Here is a 19,442-nt window from a genome sequence, read left to right on the forward strand (position 1 = left end):
AGTGAAAATCAATCAATATAGCTCAGTATATTAGACTTAAGAAGCATAATCATATGATTTCAATAGAGGCAAAAAAAAAGCATTTGACAAAGTTCAATTCATTCCTGACAAAAACTCCCAGCAAACTGAACATAGAAGAAACTTCCTTAACTTGATAAAGAATATCTGTAAGAGCCCTACAGTTAATATCATATGTAATGAGGATATCTACTCTCACCACATCTATTCAAGATTGTACTGAAGGATCTAGCCAGTGCAATAAGGCAAAAAAAAAAGGAGGAGGAGGAGGAAGGAAGGGCATGCATTCACATTGGAAAGGAAGAAATAAAACGGTCTTTAATCATAAACATAACTGTCTACTTAGGAAATCTCAAATAATCTATAAAATAGCTACCTGAACTTAGTACTAAGTGAATTTACCAAGGTTGCAAAATACAAAGTCAATACACAAAAATCAATTGTATTTTACACAGTATTAACAAAATTGAAATTTGGAGGAAAAAAAGTAACATTTACAATAACTTCAAAAATCTTCAAATACTTAGGGATAAATATGTACAATATTTGTATGCTGATAACTACGAAGCACTGGTGACAGAAATAAAAAATAAACTAAATAAATGGAGAGATATACCCTAGTGGTAGATTGGAAGACTTGATATCGTTAAACGGTCAATGCTCTCCAAAATGACAACTCAAGTTGTCCTGCAAATGAAGGAGGGGGATGTCCTCAAATTCCTTGCAGCAGGAACCCACTTAGGTGGGTTGACTTCCAAACGGAACAGTACAACTACAAAAGGAAGAGTGATGGCATCTACACCATAAATCTGAACAGAACCTGAGAGAAGCTTCTGCTGGCAGCTTGTGCTATTGTTACCACTGAAAACCCAGCTGATGTCAGGGTCATATCATCCAGGAATACTGGCCAGCAAGCTGTACTGATGTTTGCGGCTGCTACTGGAGCCACTCCTACTGCTGGCCGCTTCACTCTGGAAACATTCACTAACCAGATCCAGGCAGCCTCCTGGGAGCCAGGACTTTTGGTGGTTACTGATCCCAGGGCTGACCACCAGACTCTCACAGAGGCATCTTATATTAACCTGCCTACCATCATTCATTAAGTCTTAAGCTGCTCTTCCACAAAGGCAATAAATGGAAATAATGGAAAATAAAGTTTCTTAAAACAAAACAAAATAAAAACAAATAAATAAAAGACCTAAATGTAAAACCTCACACTTTAGAATTTCTATATGAAAGTACTGAACAAAAAATTTTTTGTGACCTTAGTTTATGCAAAGATTTCTTAGATATAAAACCAAAAACACAACCCATAAAAGAAACTGATAAACCAAACTTCATCAAAATTGAAAACTTCTGTGCTTTTAAAGATAATATTAAGAAAATAAAAAACGAGCCTGAGAGAAAAGATTTGCAAAACACGTATCTAATAGGGGTGCCTGGGTGGCTCAGTGGTTAAACATCTGCCTTCGGCTCAGGTCATGATCCCAGGGTCCTGGGATCGAGCCCCGCATCGGGCTTCCTGCTCAGCGGGAAGCCTGCTTCTCCCTCTCCCACTCCCCCTGCTTGTGTTCCCTCTCTTGATGTCTCTGTCAAACAAATAAATAAAATCTTTTTTAAAAAAAAGTATCTAATAAAGGGCTTAAACCTAAATATATAAAGATTCATAACTAAGTAATAACAAACAGCCCAATTTTAAAATGGCGGGGAGGGGCAAATAATTTGAACAGACAGCTAAAGAAGAAATACACATCGCAAATAAGCACAGAAGAGACATCAAGGAAATGCAAATCAAAATCTGATGAGCCTCTTCCCCATTTAAGGGATGGGCTAAACTTAGTGACTCACTTCCAAAGAAATAGAGGAGGGAAAGAGCAAAATAGTAACTTCACAGTAGTGAAACCTGGTAAACACTACATTTACCAAGTGAGGAAGGCTAGTATCATCAGTGTTGTCACATGGACATTATGTACCTCCCGATAGGATGTCTGGGAAAGACACTACACATCCACGATATTCCTTCCAAAAACCCATCACCTCAGGCTAATCAGGAGAAAAATATCAGACAAAACTAGATGGGAGACATTCTTCAAGATACGTAGCCAACGGGCGCCTGGGTAGCTCAGTCAGTTGGGCGTCTGCCTTCGGCTCAGGTCATGATCCCAGGGTCCTGGGATCGAGCCCCGCATCGGGCTCCCTGCTCCGTGGGAAGCCTTCTTCTCCCTCTCCCACTCCCCCTGCTTGTGTTCCCTCTCTCACTGTCTCTCTCTCTGTCAAATAAATAAATTAAATCTTTAAAAAAAAAAAAAACTAATCCTGAGAAAACACTAAACATGCCCAAATTGAGAGACACATTAAAAATAACTGACCAAGGGGCACCTGGGTGGCTCAGTCGTTAAGCGTCTGCCTTTGGCTCAGGTCATGATCCCGGGGTCCTGGGATCGAGCCCCACATCGGGCTCCCTGCTCAGCAGGAAGCCTGCTTCTCCCTCTCCCACTCCCCCTGCTTGTGGTCCCTCTCTCACTGTCTCTCTCTCTCTGTCAAATAAATAAATAAAATCTTTAAAAAAAAAAAAAAAAAAAAAAATAACTGACCAATACTCAGCAAGTGTCAACATTAAAAAAAAAAGTGTCAAGGTGATAAAAGACAAGGTACCATCACAGATTAAAGACCAAAGACACATAACAAACTGTAGTGTGAGATCCTCAAACTGAGAAGAGTTATTAGTGAAAAAAGTAGTAAAATTCAAGTAAGGACTAAGGTTAAGTTCATAATATTATACCAATGTTGATTTCCTTGTCTTGGTAATTATTCTATGGTTATATAAGATTAGGGTTGAAAGGCATATCTTAACATTCTACTAACTTTGCAACTTTTCTGTAAGCCTAAAATTATTACAAAAAAATGTTTAAACACATTATAGTATATCAATTAAAAAGCTGGAAAAAAATGTAAAAAAAATGCCCGATTCTAGTGAAATCTCCAAAGTTATAATAATCCCTGATAACTGAGAGGTATGTATTAAAATGATATCCCAGCACTTACTTTGATTTCTATAATTAATCCAATAGAAGAAATATTAAATTTTCACAATACTTACTCCTTCACAATTAATGAATTTTTTTTTAAGATTTATGTATTTATTGGGGCGCCTGAGTGGCTCAGTCAGTTAAGTGTCTGTCTTTGGCTCAGGTCATGATTCCAGAGTCCTGGGATCGAGCCCCACGTCGGGCTCCTTGCTTAGTGGAGAGCCTGCTTCTCTCCCTCTGCTGCTCCCCCTGCTTGTTTTCGTCAAATAAATAAATAAAATCTTAAAAAAAGAAAAGATTTATTTATTTGACAGAGAGGGAGAGAGAGAGCAGGGGGAGGGGCAAAGGGAGACAGAGAGACTCTTAAGCAGACTCTGCGCTGAGCACAGAGCTTGACTCAGGGAGATCTCACCACCCTGAGATCATGACCTGAGGGGAAACCAAGAGTCAGATGCTCATGTGACTGCGCCACCCAGACGCCCCCCACAGTTAATGAATTTTTATGACATGCCAGAATATTAGCAAATGAGAGACGCATTTTATTCTAAGCAATTACTGTAATAGCTCTTTAAGTAAAAGGACAATCACAAAAAAAAAAAAAAAGCAAAACATCGGTTAAAAAAATGTAAAAATTTAGAATATCAGTTATCATATATTGAAAGAAATAATTATCATAGCAAATAATTAAAGTTTAATAATGCTCCATGTTCCAATGTCCAAATATACACAGTAACTAATGGGGGAAAAGGTACTACAAGAAGATCAAGCTTTCTTCTATCAAGCTTAAACCACTTGCTTTCATTTGATTTAACTAGACAATATCAAAACCAACCAGTAAACCAAAATAGGCATAATTCATTCAATATTTACTACGACTTTACCAATTCCTAGATGCTGGGGATTCAGAGATGATTAAATGGCAAAGGCAAATAAAGGAACAACTGCAATCTCATTTAACAAATATTCATTAAATAATAAAAGATGAATGAAAGATAACCCCGCCTTGGGGCCATGGGTGGCTCATGGAGTTACGTGTCGGATGCTTGATTTCATTCAGGTCATGATCCCGGGGTTGTGACATGAGCCCTGCGTGGGGCTCTGCACTCAGTGGGGATTCACTTGAGATTCTCTCCCCCTCTCCCTGTTCCCCTGCTCATGCGTGCACACACACACACACACACACACACACTCTCTCTCTCTCTCTCTCTCAAATGTTTTAAAAAAAAAAAAATTGCAGGGTGCCTGGGTGGCACAGTCGGTTGAACAACCAATTTGGTTTCGGCTCAGGTCATGATCGCAGGGTCATGAGATCCCATGAAGGGGCTCCTCACTCAGCATGGAGTCTGCTTGAAATTCTCTTTCTCCCTCTTCCTCTGCCCTTCCCCCCACTCATGCTCTAAATAAAATCTTTAAAAATAAAATCTTAAAAAAACTTCCCATATTTAGTGTATGTATTTTGATGAGTCTGTACATAAGCACACATTTGCTTATGTACCATCACTGCAACCAAGGTACTAAACACATCCATCACCTCCAAAAATTTCCTTGTGTTCTTTTGTGGTGTGTGTTTGGTTGTTTTGTTGGTCAGAACACTCAACATGAGAGCTATCCTCTTAACATATTTTCATATTTCCTAATGAAAGAAAGGGACTGAGAATTTGTTCTTCCTTCCTTAAAGTAAGAGAAATAGTCACACATAAGATTCACAATGCCCACTAGGTTTAATAGGAAAAAAACTAATGTAGTTATTCTTTAAGTCTTAGAGAAAACAGTTGGATCATCAGAAAAGGTGTGGTTATATATTGGAAATTAAGTCGAATACACATATTGTGTGGCTTCTTCCATTAATGCAAGCTGAAGGTATACATTTGTCATCTCTTAGTCTTGTTTAATTTTAAAACTGAGGGGGCGCCTGGGTGACTCAGTCGTTAAGCATTTGCCTTCAGCTCGGGTCATGATCTCAGGGTCCTGGGATCGAGCCTCGCATCAGGCTCCCTGTTCAATGGGAAGCCTGCTTCTCCCTCTCCCACTCCCCCTGCTTGTGTTCCCTCTCTCGCTGTGTCTCTCTCTGTCAAATAAATAAAATCTTTAAGAAAAAAAACTTTTCTAAATGAGAATAAAATGTTTATGTTTAAAGATTTTTTAAAAGACTTATTTATTTATTTAATAGAGAAAGAGAGCACACAAGTGAGTGCAAGGGCTCTGAGAGGCAAGGGAAAGAATCTCAAGCGGACTCCCCTCACAGTGTAGAGCAGATGTGGGCTCAAACTCAGGACCCTGAGATCATAACATGAGCTGAAATCAAGAGTTGGCCACTTAATGAACTGAACAGCCCAGGCACTCCTATTTATTTTTAAAATAAACTCTACGCCCAATGTGGGGCTCAAACTCATGACCCTGAGATCCAGAGTTGCACGCTCTACTAACTAAGCTAGCCAGGCACCTCTTGAGTAAAAAAAAAAAAAAAAAAAAGATTTAGTTATTTATTTGAGAGAGAATGTGCACACGCACTAGCAGGGGGAGGGGAAGTGGGAGGGAAGCAGACTCCCCATTAAGCACAGAGCCCAACATGGCTTGATCTCAGGACCCTGAGATCATGACCTGAGCTGAAATCAAGAGTCAGATACAACTGACTGAACCACCCAGGCGCACCTTGAGTAAAATTTTTAAAACTGATTTGAGATTTTATTTTCCCTCCTTAGATTGTATTCAATGCCATGTTTGGTACTTTGGAGAGGGAGGGTTTTTTTTGTTTATTGTGGTGATCATTGTGCTATACAAATATTAAATCACTATGTTGTATACCTGAAATTAATATAATGTTATACATCAATTATACTTCAATTTAAAAAAAGACATGTTTGCAAAAGTAATCTATGATAAAGAAGTCAGAACAGATGTGGGATGGATGGTTATTGAGGGGGAAGGGACAAGAGGGAACTTTCTGGAATGTTAGAAACTTTTTATAGCTTAATTTGAGAGGTAGATACATTTATAAAACTTCATTTGTGTAGTTTACTGTTTGTATATTTTACTACAATTGAAAGAAAGATACATAAATAGTTGCCAGATGATACAGGGCCTTTGTAGGTTTGAGCAGGTAACAGAAGAGTGGTGTGTTAGGGGATAAATCACAGCAATATGTAAGAAGAACTGAAACGGGAGAGGAAAAGATAGCCTTTATCTTTTTAAAAGATTTTATTTATTTTATTGAGAGAGAAAGAGAGAAAGAACACAAGCAGGGAGAGCAGAAGAAGGAGACAGATAATCTCAAGCAGACTCCGCACTGAGTGCAGAGCCTGACGTGGGGCTTGACATCACGACCCCAGCCAAAATCAAGAGTTGGACACTTAACCGACTGAGCCACCCACACGCCCCCAGACAGACTTTAAAGTAACGTAGAATTAGGGTAATAATACTAATACGTACATAACACAATATGCCAGGTACTATTCTAAGAGCTACATGTGTAATAATGCATTCTAATCCTCTTACTAACCCTGTATGACAGGTATTATTATTATCCTCATTTTACAGATGATGAAACTGAGGCCCACAGAGATTAAGTAATTTGCTCAAGGTTACATAGCAACGAGAACATCCATGATAATAAACTTACTTTTTTACCACAACATACATACCTATGAATATACAACAAAACAAAAACCAAGACAAACTAGAATGGCATTCTCAACCTACTTAAACTGTGTTTACAGGGATGGAGTGCATCCAACAGCAACATCCCTTTTCCCCAACCTAAAACTTCAAAGTCAGCACCATCCTCTCACCATTATCAGTCTGCATTCCCACCTGACTATAAACCTCACTCAGAAAGGGCACCATCTGCATAATCACCCTTACATCTTCTACTCCTGAAATAAGGCTTCACAAAATAAAAAGTACTTTCTCACAAGAACATTAAGGTCCTTGGAAAAGAGAACAAAGGATGAAACATATTCCAACGGAAGAAACCCCATGATTTCATAATCTACTGGATGAATACAGGTGAGGAAAGAGGTTTAAAGAATCAAAAACAATCCCAAAGTTTCTAGCTTGCAAGGTTTTAGAAAGGTTATCAACAGAAATAAAAATAAATGGCCACAAAAGGCTTGCACATAAATGTTTATAACAGCTTTACTTCTAATAGCTAAAATCTGGAAATGATTTTAATATCAATCAACAAGTAAATAGATAAATAAATTATGGTATAACCAAACACTAGAGTATTACTAAGGAATACAAGAAATGAACTACTGATCCATGCAGCAACATAAATACCACAGACATTATGCCAAGAGAAAGAAGACCAAAAAAAAAAAAAAATACATACTGTATGATTTCATTTCTATGACACTCTAGAAAAGACAAATCTAATTCAGAGTAATAGAAATCACATCAGTGGCTGCCTAGGAATAGACTGGGGTAAGATTGATTGCAAAGGAGCCCTAGGGAATTTCCACAGGACAGAAAAATGTTCTTTATCTTCACTTAGTTGATGGTTTTCTCAACACTAAGAATGTGTGAATTTTACTGCAAGTAAATTATACCTTGAAAAACTTTATTTTTTTTTATGAATGTATTTATTTATTTGTCAGAGAGAGAGAGAGTGAGAGCACAAGCAGGGGGAGCAGCAAGCAGAGGGAGAAGCAGGCTCCCTGCTGAGCAAGGAGCTCAATGCGACACTCGATCCCAAGACCCTGGGATCATGCCAAAGGCAGATGCTTGCTTAACCGACTAAGCCACTCAGGCATCCCAGGTAAAGTTGACTTTAAAAAACGTTTTTAACTAAAAATACCAAACAAACAAAAAAAACACAAAAAAATTATTAACTTTTAGGTAAATAAATAGGTAAATAAGGGGAACCTTTAGCAAGGGGAGATGAAAAAGATGAGTTCATTTTATACGTGTTAAAAATGACATATCTATGAATATCCAAGAAATATAAGACCTCTCAGGTAGGCAGTTGGATATAATGAATTTGGGAGAGGCAGTGGAAAGAGAAGGACAGAGAAAGAGAACCAGAGAGATAAACGAAGAAAAGTATCAAGTGTTGGGCGCCTGGGTGGCTCAGTTGGTTAAGCAACTGCCTTCGGCTCAGGTCATGATCCTGGAGTCCCAGGATCGAGTCCCACATCGGGCTCCCTGCTCGGCAGGGAGTCTGCTTCTCCCTCTGACCCTCCTCCCTCTCACTCCCTCTCATGCTGTCTGTCTCTCGTTCTCTCTCTCGCAAATAAATAAAATCTTAAAAAAAAAAAAATTAAAAAAAAAAAAAAGAAAAGTATCAAGTGTTAAGAGACATCTAGAGTAAGGGGGCAGTAAAATAAAATTTTTAAGAAGGAAGGGGATGATAAACAGTGTTAAGCATTACAAGGAAGACACTTAGGACCACACATGAATATTTTTTATTTTCCTTGTGAATTCTAAAATGTCTTTCATGAACACCTTTTATCCCCTAGCATTTAACATAGAATTTTGCAAACCGGAAAGAGTCTCTCTAAACTCAAAGTCCTGCTCCCTGAAAATCAACCTAATAAATTAATGTTTTTTAGGCACTTTAAATATTAAAAAAGAAAACAGGGTCAGGAAGGACTAAGGTCACCAGTAGACTTATGCTCTTAGAAATTTTTTTGCATGTTTTTGCACACATTAAATTACTAAGAGAATACCAGTAACATACCCTAAATTTTCCATGTGTACCACACAGTTAATTTACTAACTATAAATTTTTTTTAAAGATTTTTTTAAGTAATTTCTACACCCAACGTGGGGCTTGAACTTACAAACCCAAGATCAAGAGTCACATGCTCTACCGACTGAACCAGCCAGACACTCCTAACTATAAATTTTTCATGTCTTTCCTCAGAGTTTTTGATGAAGTGCTTGTAAATGTGTACTACTTTTCTGCAGACATGCATACTAGGAGGGTTTTCCCGATGCCTAATCCACCATTCAAATGTTTAATACCAACTATCTTTGAAAGGATACACAAGAAATTGTGGTTATCCATACAAAGGGGTACAGTGTGGGAAGGGGTTAGACATGGGAGGATAACTTACTTTTCATGGTATATCTTATTGAATATTTTGAATTTTATATCATGTACAGTTATAACTTATTCTAAATAATTCAACCTTTTTCCATTATTTAAGGCCTTTGATTTTAAGGCAAAAGCTGATGACTTCCCAAAGACAACCGTAGTCCCAAGATGCATGGATAGCTTGTATGATAGAAATGCTTTGATTTACTTCTCACAGGCCTTTCCCGTTATAGAGAGCCTTGGCTCTGCCTATTAACTTCATGTCAAAGTACCATTAGCCTCTCAAATATAAGACAGTTCCTTCCCTCAATAGAGAGAGGAAGACAGTTTCACAAATCAGATTTGTTTCCTTTAATCTTTCCTAAAGTTTTCTTACAAAATCCTGACTCAGTCTTCTACTTTGACTTTTCTATTCCTAACAGCCAGATTTCCTCTTATTCTAATTACCAACACCCCCAAGACTAGCAATTCCCATACCTGAAAGGAAATTCTCACTAAGGAAGAGTAATAGAGAAATATATCACACACACTAGTATTTCACATACAAAGAACTGATGAAAAACTTTCACACTGAAACACTAATAATAACTCTATTATGATACAGGCAGATATAAGAGGATGGTAAAAAAAAAAAAAATGAATGAATGAATGCAAAACAGCAGCTTTTAGGGCACCCTGCTGGCTCATGGCTCAGTCTGTACAGCATGCAACTCTTGATCTCAGTGTTTTAAGTTCAAGCCCCACGACAGATGTAGAGATTACTTAAAAATAAAATCTTAAAACAAAAAACAAAACAAAACAAAAAAAACGGGGGGGGGGGGCGCCTGGATGGCTCACTCAGTTAAGCGTCTGCCTTCAGCTAAGGTCATGATCCAAGGGTCCTGGGATAGAGCCCCATGTCGGGGTGCTCAGCAGGGAGACTACTTCTCCTGCTTGTGCGTACGCAAGCGCTCTCTCTCTCAAATAAATAAAATCTTTAAAAAATTTTTTAAAAATTAGCAGTATGTGATTGATTAGTCGATCAAAAAGTTTTTTCTTCCCTCCACCCTACTACCAAGTAAATTCTATTTAACCAAGGAGAGTACAACTAACTCTTTAGTTCAATAACTGGCAGCTCTTATTACCACTAAAACTCTTAGATAAATTTCAACATAATTCACTTTTTAAAAGACTAAATAAGCTATAACTCAACATATGACAAATATTTACTAGAACTGAAATTCTTTTCAGAACACACAGTAAGACTGCATTTCCTTACCCCTTCTGTGACATCTATTAAGACCGCAAGACTTGCTTTGGCCAATGGAAAATAAGCCAAAATGACAGGACCCTCTTCTAGACACTTTAAGAGGCAATGAGTTATTAGCAACAGTCTCCTTCCTATCATGGAACATGTTGAGATGGAGCCTCCATCAATGGGAGACCCTGCACAGCAAGAACAAGCAGAATCCTCCACCAACCCACAGTACACATATAGCATGTCAAGCAAAAAATGTCCTGTTAAAAGCCACTAACATTTTTGAACTGTTACCATAACACTACCTGATCTCTCCTGACAAATATACAATCAAAGCCAAAATCATTATACTTTGCTTATTGCTTACAAAACAAAGTCATCCTCAGCATATCCTTTCCCCTACCTCTAGTAAACCCCCAATCCCATCAATTTTTCTGCTTTAATTTAAACTCTCTCAAATCTATCGTATCAGCTCTCCTCCTTATTGAGACTTCTGTAATAACCTTCTAACCAATCTCCCTACATATAATCTCTTCCCATTTATTCTCCATAATATGTCCAGAGTAATCTTTTTAAAATATAATCATATCACACTCCTGCTTTTATGATTTTCACACCAGTTACAAGCACAGCAAAAATGGCCCTTCAAGAAATAACTGGTAAGAAGTGCTAGAAGTGTTCCATGATGTTCTGCACGATGGTTATATACTGTATACATCTGCAAAAATTCAAGAAGCTTACACTTAATATTTACACCCTGATGTCTCAATTAGTTAAAAAGAATAAGATGGCCCCAAAGTAACTTTTCACCTTCATTTTACCAAATATCCATCCCAAACCACATAAATAAACTATAGCCACAAACCATTAGTAATCACCCTCTTAGATAATGATCTTTCATGCTCTCAGGTATTTAATATCCTTTCCACTCGTACTTTTCTTCAAGACCTAAATAAAATCTCATTCCCTCAGGGATCATTCCACCTAAGTATCACTTAACTCTATCTTCACTTGTGCTACAACAACTCTGTTTGTACATTCCACTTCCCATAACCTTAGCATTCACTACACCAGTGGGTCTCAATCAGACATGAATTTGTTCCCCAGGGGACATTTGGCAATGTCCGGAGACATTTTTGATTGTCACAGGGCAGGGAGGGAGTGCTACTGGCATCTAATTGGTAAAGCCAGAATTGCTCCAAAATATATACAAATAAAAAAAAATAATACACAGCACAGATCACCATAACAATTAATTATCCTCCCGAAAATGTCAATATTGCCATGGTTGAGAAACCTTGCACTGCATTATCGTATGTACTTATTTGCAAGTCTATAACTCTACTAAACTGAACAGGAAGGATCAAGTCTTACCCATTTTTTGTATCCTGGCACAGTACTTAGCAAACAGCACTCAAAATGTATAATAAATAGATGTCATTATGATAAGCACAGTGCCTAGAATACAGGACTCAAAGATCTATAATACATGTATTATTACTGAATCTTCTTTTGATTAAAATAAAGCTAAAGCTACACAGTTTACTGGCTAAACTGGTAGCTTTTATTTTTTTCTTCCAAAGGTATTTATTATTTGTTTGTTTATTTATTTAAAGTAGGATCCACGCCCAAGGTGGGGCTCAAACTCATGACCCTGAGAATAAGACTACAGACTGAGTCAGCCAGGCACCCTATGCTGGTAGTTTAAATTCGAATTCATCAATTACTATTTTGATTTGGTGTTTTCACAGTATATAACAATAAAACATAAGTTATAACCTGAGTATCTCAAAAGTGTTACATTGAAATTGATTTCCATATTAAGTTAAGCATGAGTAAACCAAATAGCTTAATGACTATGCTTCAAGAGGATTAAAAAAAGAACACTTTCAAAAAAATGTTTTAATCTCATATCACAGTGCCGCCAGATTAAGGTAGAGTAAAATAATGGATACTAAAATTTGGGATACCATTCCCCTTAACTTCAATCCAATATAATTTAACAAGATGATAGTGCACTTTAACAAATTGTCAAAAACAACCAGTTTTTTTGTTATTTATTAAATATTTCATACCTCAAAAATAGAATCGTTTTATTGTTAATGACTGGATGTACCACCTCAAAGACAGTCATAAAGCATATTTTAGGTGTTTGCTTACTGTATCTTTCACCATTCCTACCCTAATGTATTCCACACCATCACCTGGAGGGTTGAATGAAAATCTGTACTTCCAAAACTTTTAAATTAACTAGATGCCTGTTAAATTTAGTTGTTTAGAGTAAAATATCAGGAGGCTAATTATCCAACTGAAGGCAAATTTTTTAAAGAATGATATACTATTAAAATATCTACATTCCAAATCTGATAAACAAGTTTTTTGATTCTTATCTAAAGTTCTCAAAACACAACTTTCAAATTAGGTCCATTCCTGATGATTATAAAAAAATGTTTTTTCAAAAGTCACATTTGGCCCTCCTTACAGGCACAAAACCTAATTCAATTCCAATACTAAAACTACTAAATGCAAAATCAAAGTAAAACCCCCCCACACCCTTATTTATTTATTAAATAATAAACAGCATCTACTTCATATGTATTCAGCCAGAGAAAGAAAAAATTCATTTGGTAACAATCCATTATTTAGGATTTTGGAATAACATCTTTCACTACAGTAATAAACTCTTATAAAACTTATTCTTCTAACTTACTGAATTATCTAATACATATTACAAAAACAAAATTCGTATGTCAATATTTTTATTTTCTTCCAAGCCATGCTATTCTTGAACACAGTGGTTCTCTCCAACCATTTTACTATACATTTGTATGTTTATGTATAATTAGTTCAATCAAAATGTCATGTAAACAAAAAGATATCCAAATTCTATACTTTCCATTGCTAATAACCAAGTCTATTATAGGACATTTCTTTCCCAAATAGAAAATGTTCACATCTTTTCCTTCTTAAAATCCCTTTCAAGTTTTACAGCATTATTTTATAGAATTGAACATTCACACATAATACACAAAAATAATTGTCAGTACCTAAACTGAAAATAAAAGGAAGGATCTTTTCATTACTCTATTTTCAAATTATTTCTGCTTTTCTAGATAATGCAAATTAGCACCAACAACTATACGTCAAAGTAAGGAATCTGAGGGATGCCTGGGTGGCTCAGTCAGTTAAGCATCCAACTCTTGATTTCAGCTCAGGTCATCTCAGGGTTGTGAGACTGAGCCCTGCGTCTGGCCACAGCCAGCTTAAGATTCTCTCTCTCTCTTCCTATTGCCCCCCTCCCCAAAAAGGTAAAGAATTTGAGAATGAGCATGTTATATTGTTCCTCTGGGACTCAGAACCCTTGAATTCTAAGGAAAAAAACAAAAACAAATACCATACTCATATAATGTGTTGGTCCATACATCACAGTCATCATCTACCATATATACAGCATGAGATTACTGAAACACTGCATATTAAATACTATCACACATACTATACAGAGTTTCTATGCAACAATAAAGAGTAAAGTTTCCTTATCAAGTACAGTTACAGGTAAATAAGTAATTTTAGTCTTTACAATTAAAATATGGATGCTTTTAGCAAAGAGAGAAAGCTTTCCCAATTTTTGAGTAACACTAAATTTCTAAGTGTAAAAAAGGAAAAACCTTGACCTTGTTTAGTAAATGCTGTTTATCAACTTTTTCTGAAATTTCTCAGTCTCAGGGGAAATAAATTTGAAGAAATCAATCAAAAATACAAACTAGAGACTCATAACCACTACAACTGGACTAAAAACATCAACCAAAACATAAGGATATGGTTAGATGTCATGTACTGAAGCACACAGAAATTTTAAAAATATACTTAATATAGTTACTTAATATATTTAAACAGTCACCTTATAAATCCTATTAAAATACATGTTGCAGTATTTTTAAAATCCACATATGGACCAAATAAAAATAAAAGACATTTTTCTCAATATGTTCCAAATAAAGTTTTCCTTTTTTAAAAAATAAATTCTTCTTTTTTTTAAGATTTATTTTAGAGAGAGCGAGTGAGCATGAGCAGGGGGAGGGGCAGAGGGAGAGAAGCAGACTCCCCACTGAGCACAGAGCCCAAAATTGCTGGTATCCTAATCAGGATCTTTTTTTTTTTTTTTAAGATTTTATTTATTTGTCAGAGAGAGAGAGCGCACAAGCAGGGGAAGCAGCAGGCAGAAGGGAAGCAGGCTCCCGGCTGAGCAAGGAGCCCAACGCAGGACCCTGAGATCATGATCTGAACCAAAGGTAGCCGCTTAACCGACTGAGCCACCCAGGGATCCCCCTAACCAGGATCTTTTAGACAGAGTCCTCAGTACCCTAACAAGATTTGAGGCCTAAGAAAGGTAAATATGTATAACATAACTACCAAACAGACTAGAGACTAGAATCAGGAGAGATTGAAAGTAGACTTACTAAAAAAGAAAAAGAACAAAACAAACAAGAATATCATACTTCAGAGACATTAGAAGTAAATAGGATGCTGGGGTGCCCGGCTGGCTCAGTGGAAAAGCATGTGACTCTTGATCTTGGGGCTGTGAGTTCGGGCCCCACGTTGGATGTAGAGATTACTATAATAAACAAAAAGTAAAAAGGATGAGTTGAAAAAGAAATTTCAAGAAAATTTAACTGTGTATCCAGAACACATAAAATACAGCAAAAAAAAAAAAAAAAAGTTTCTCATTAGAATGCTTACCCTTACTTACATACCACATTCTATTATTTGCTACTATTATTCATTTTAAAAAATTGTTTTTGTGACCCACTAAATTGAATTCACAAGCCATTAATAAGTCACAACCTAAAGTTTGAAAAGCACTGGCTTAGAGGAACTGACAACCACTGGAGTTCGTTACTTTCCTAAGTACCCACTTTAATATTTAGGAGGTGGAAAAAATGAAAAGACAGAATTCCTCCAGGGCAGAGACCATGTCTTACTGGCATATGATCATCACTTAATGTTTGTTAATTCGTACATTGTGGAATACAAAGCACTTCAAGGTAAGGACACACAAAGGATACCTATAAAAATAATCCTAGGAGAACATGAGTACTTTGGATGCCTTCAAAGCTAGGAAGGTGAAAAGAGCTCCAGGAAGTAGAAGAGTGACATCAACTGACTCTTAAATATAAAAATCAAGAACCAAAGGGAAAGAAAATTTCGTTCTTTAGGATAGGCTTTATCCACAAAGGAAAAAGAAAATGTCTTGTAGAACTAAAGTCCACTAAGGGTACAAAAAGTTATAAGCTACTCTTGATTAGAAATTCTAACCATTTCTTTCAAAAATATATTTTGAGCTCCAAATGTATTAATCCAAATCAAAATTACGGAATGCACTTCAGTCTTAAATATTAGACTCCATGTATTCATTTGTAAAAATTTACTAAGTAGGGGCACCTGGGTGGCTCAGTGGGTTAAGCGTCTGCCTTCAGCTCAGGTCATGATCCCAGGGTCCTGGGATCAAGCGCCATCTCGGGCTCCCTGTTCATCAGGGATCCTGCTTCTCCCTCTCCCCTCTGCTTGTGCTCTCTCTCAAATAAATAAATAAACTCTTAAAAAAAAAAAATTTACTAAGTAGCTAGTGCTAGTGTGATAGGCAACAACTTATTGAACATTTACTATGTATCAGGCAGTATGTTAAGTACTTAAGAAGAGTCATCCCATTTATCTACTATCTTCATTTTATAGGTTAGGAAAGTAAGGCTTAAAAAAGCTACATAAAGAAGTTACACAGCTAATAAATGGTGAAATTAAGATATATTAAGTGCCAGTTTTATTATTATTAGTGGCTGCAAATCAGAATATCTAGTTCCATTCCATTATTTGTCGGTGCTTTTCTCAGAAACTAAAATTTGCATATTTTATTTTATTTTTAAAGATTTTATTTATTTATTTGACAGAGAGAGACACAGCGAGAGAGGGAACACAAGCAGGGGGAGTGGGAGAGGGAGAAGCAGGCTTCCCGTGGAGCAGGGAGCCCGATGCGGGGCACGATCCCAGGACCCTGGGATCATGACCTGAGCCAAAGGCAGACGCTTAACAACTGAGCCACCCAGGCGGCCCTTTGCATATCTTCTTAAATGGAATAATTCATCTACTTCTAAATCTGCATAACACTACTGTAAGTTTATTGAAAGGAAAAATTAGCCCCTTCTCAACTTTAAAGATCAGTTAGAGGCCAATTAAAAGTAGTTATATTTAGGGGCGCCTGGGTGGCTCAGTTGGTTAAAAAAAAGTCTGCCACTCCTCGGGCTTGTGCTCACTCTCTGTCAAATAAATAAATAAAGTCTTAAAAAAAAAAAAGTAGTTATGTTTAGAGGCACCTGGATGGCTTAGTCGGCAGAGCATGCAACTCTTGATCTTGAGGTCCTGAGTTCAAGCCCTTCCTTGGGCCTAAAGCTTACATAAAAAATAAAACAAACAAAAAAAAGGTAGTTATGTTTAAATATTACTGACATTGGCATTTTTAACAGGATGTATACCTGTACTTTCATTGACTTTATTTACATGCCAGGTACTTATATTTTGAAAAACCTTTCCACCTTTTATGGCCCACTTAATTTTGTCACTAGGTAAAAAGATGCTGTATTTCAGAACAAAAAGTCTGCTTCTAGCACAAATGGAAGAGACTGATAGAAATAACTGTTACCAAATGCTGACAGATACATCCAATTGAAAATAATTGTTTCTAGTCCCTCCACACAACTTTTCAATTCATGTGAATTTTTTTAGAAGGTCTGAGATATCTTTAATAAAATTAAACATCAATTTTTACCACTAAAAATTAAAGCACTTTAATCCAAAAATGGAATGTAATGGAATGAAATAATACAGGTTTGTATCTTTTTCACTTACATCTTAGAATTTGAAATCTTGAAGAATATAAAAAAACAATCCAGCCATGAACAAATGTAGAAACCTAAAGGCAGACAAACATAATACCGGCACTCCGTTTAACAGAACAATTTCAATTTTATGAAAGACTTGACTAGAGAAGTAACACTTTTTAGAAAAGACTCATTCAGGGGCGCTTGGGTGGCTCAGTCGTTAAGCATCTGCCTTCAGCTCAGGTCATGATCCCAGGGTCCTGGGATCGAGCCCCTCATCGGGCTCCCTGCTCTGCGGGAAGCCTGCTTCTCCCTCTCCCACTCCCCCTGCTTGTGTTCCCACTCTCACTGTGTCTCTCTCTGTCAAATAAATAAATAAAATCTTTAAAAAAAAAGAAAAAAGAAGACTCATTAATATATGATCCTGAACTGAACAGCAGCTAATACATACCAAAAAACTCCTATAAAAGGTAAATTAGTATGAATGCAATTATTATAACAGACACTACTGATAACCAAAAGGGATACAAAGAAAAAATTAACTGATTTTAATACACAAATCAGTCAAATGAAAAACACAGAATTTATTCCCAGGTAATGTGAATAACAAACTAATCTCAAATCTAATTTCAATGCCAACAGTTGGCCCCTAGATAATTTCTGGATTTACTAAGTATTTACATAAGTACCAGTAAATTACTAAAATAAATTATACTCTTTATGTTTAGATAAGAGCATCTAGTCTTGGGGTGCCTGGGTGGCTCAGTTGATTAACTGTCAGACTCTTGATCTCAGGCTCAGGTCTTGATCTCAGTGTCGTTAGTTCAAGCCCCATGTTGGGCTCAGTGTGGAGCCCACTTTTAAATTAATTAATTAATTAAAATTTAAAAAGAGCACCTAGTCTTTCTGGTGTTCTGTAAGTAATCCGCTTCTTTTTTATTAACAGAATGGCATCATTACATGGGTCCAAATATGTATGTGCCTTGATATACAGAAAGCCTGTTTAATATGAACACACATTCAATTAATTACCATATCCATAGTTCTTCCCAAATCTGTATTATAGAAAATGCAGTAATTATTTTCTATTCAGTTCACTCATATTTTTGGTCCTGTACACTGTTATATTTCTTTAAAACCTCTCATAGTTTAAATATGTTTGAGAAACTGTCCTTTAGTTTGGAAGGAAGTTTAGTTACTGTCAAGATAATCTTAGACTATTAAACCCAGTTGATTCTCAGAAATTCTTCCATCTATAAAACATGAGAATTATAACCAAATTAACAAATCAGATATCAGAATGCCAAAAGTTAAGTCATTAAAAGGGAATCCAGAGAAAGAGTCAGTTGTGAAAGAACAGGAAGTGATGTACACTGCCATTTTGTAGATGAACTATTTAGAAACATAAGTACCATACTAAACTGGAATCAGCCAAACCCAGACTTAACAGCTCTCAGTATTCTGACAGTGGCACCGAGGTCAGCTGAAATAACCCTCAGGCAGTTTTTCCCTAATAATGAATTTATCTAATTGATAAAGAACATACTTTTACCACTCTTAGAATTCCTACAAGCTATGGAAAAGAGGGTTTCTTTTCAGTTGTCCTTAAGAGTATCTCTTAGTTGTAGCATGCATTTTGGAAATTGAGCAAGTAGTTTACTTATATTCTGTGTACATCCTTAAGTTTTGTAGCCTTTATTGACAAATCTTCTCTGCCTGCACCTTTCCAAAACAAAAACAGTCACTCTCTGCTGAGCAGTATGCTTGGGTTTACACATACTAGTATAAATGAATTATCAACAACAAACCATAACATACAGAATTAGACTTTATGGCAGAATTTCCCATGTAAGGGGAAACTACATACTACAACATGCAGCTTTGGGCCATGGAATAAAGATTCAAATGAGAAGTGCTGTTTAAGTCAAAATGAATTCAGTTAAAAATAAAAAGGGAATAAAGAAAGCAAGAAGAATTCTACTTTCTGAGGAAAAATAAACTGATTTAACATATCATTAATGAAATATCAAAATCATGAAATGAGAGGACAGAAATGAAATTAGTGCCTAACACTACTTATACTAACATCTTTAAAGCCCTGTCTTAAAACAGGTTTCAAAATGCAACAAACACACCAAAAAAAGCTCTGATGAACAACATTAAATATACATGGCATTCGGAAGTATTTTTAAGTCACCCACTAAGCAAAGCTTAAACACCAAATACAACTTGTTAGTAAAATATCTAAA

General features: G+C 36.4%; 1 protein-coding gene across 2 annotated transcripts in view; it reads right to left on the reverse strand.

The window, feature by feature from the left end:
- TAOK1 (TAO kinase 1) overlaps positions 1 to 19,442 on the reverse strand; it is a 154,535-nt gene that overhangs the window by 132,985 nt on the left and 2,108 nt on the right. Inside the window, exons 2-3 of one of the 2 annotated variants that reach the window (XM_078068110.1) lie at positions 16,690 to 16,765; positions 14,821 to 14,936 (exon numbers count right to left, since the gene is read on the reverse strand). The exons of the other annotated variant lie outside the window; for it this stretch is intronic. The gene's annotated coding sequence lies outside the window, so the exon portion shown is untranslated. The remainder of the gene's footprint in view (positions 1 to 14,820; positions 14,937 to 16,689; positions 16,766 to 19,442) is intronic. 2 annotated transcript variants of the gene reach the window in all.

The sequence above is a fragment of the Halichoerus grypus genome, chromosome 2 (assembly GCF_964656455.1).
Source record: "Halichoerus grypus chromosome 2, mHalGry1.hap1.1, whole genome shotgun sequence".
Classification (NCBI taxonomy): Eukaryota; Metazoa; Chordata; class Mammalia; order Carnivora; family Phocidae; genus Halichoerus; species Halichoerus grypus.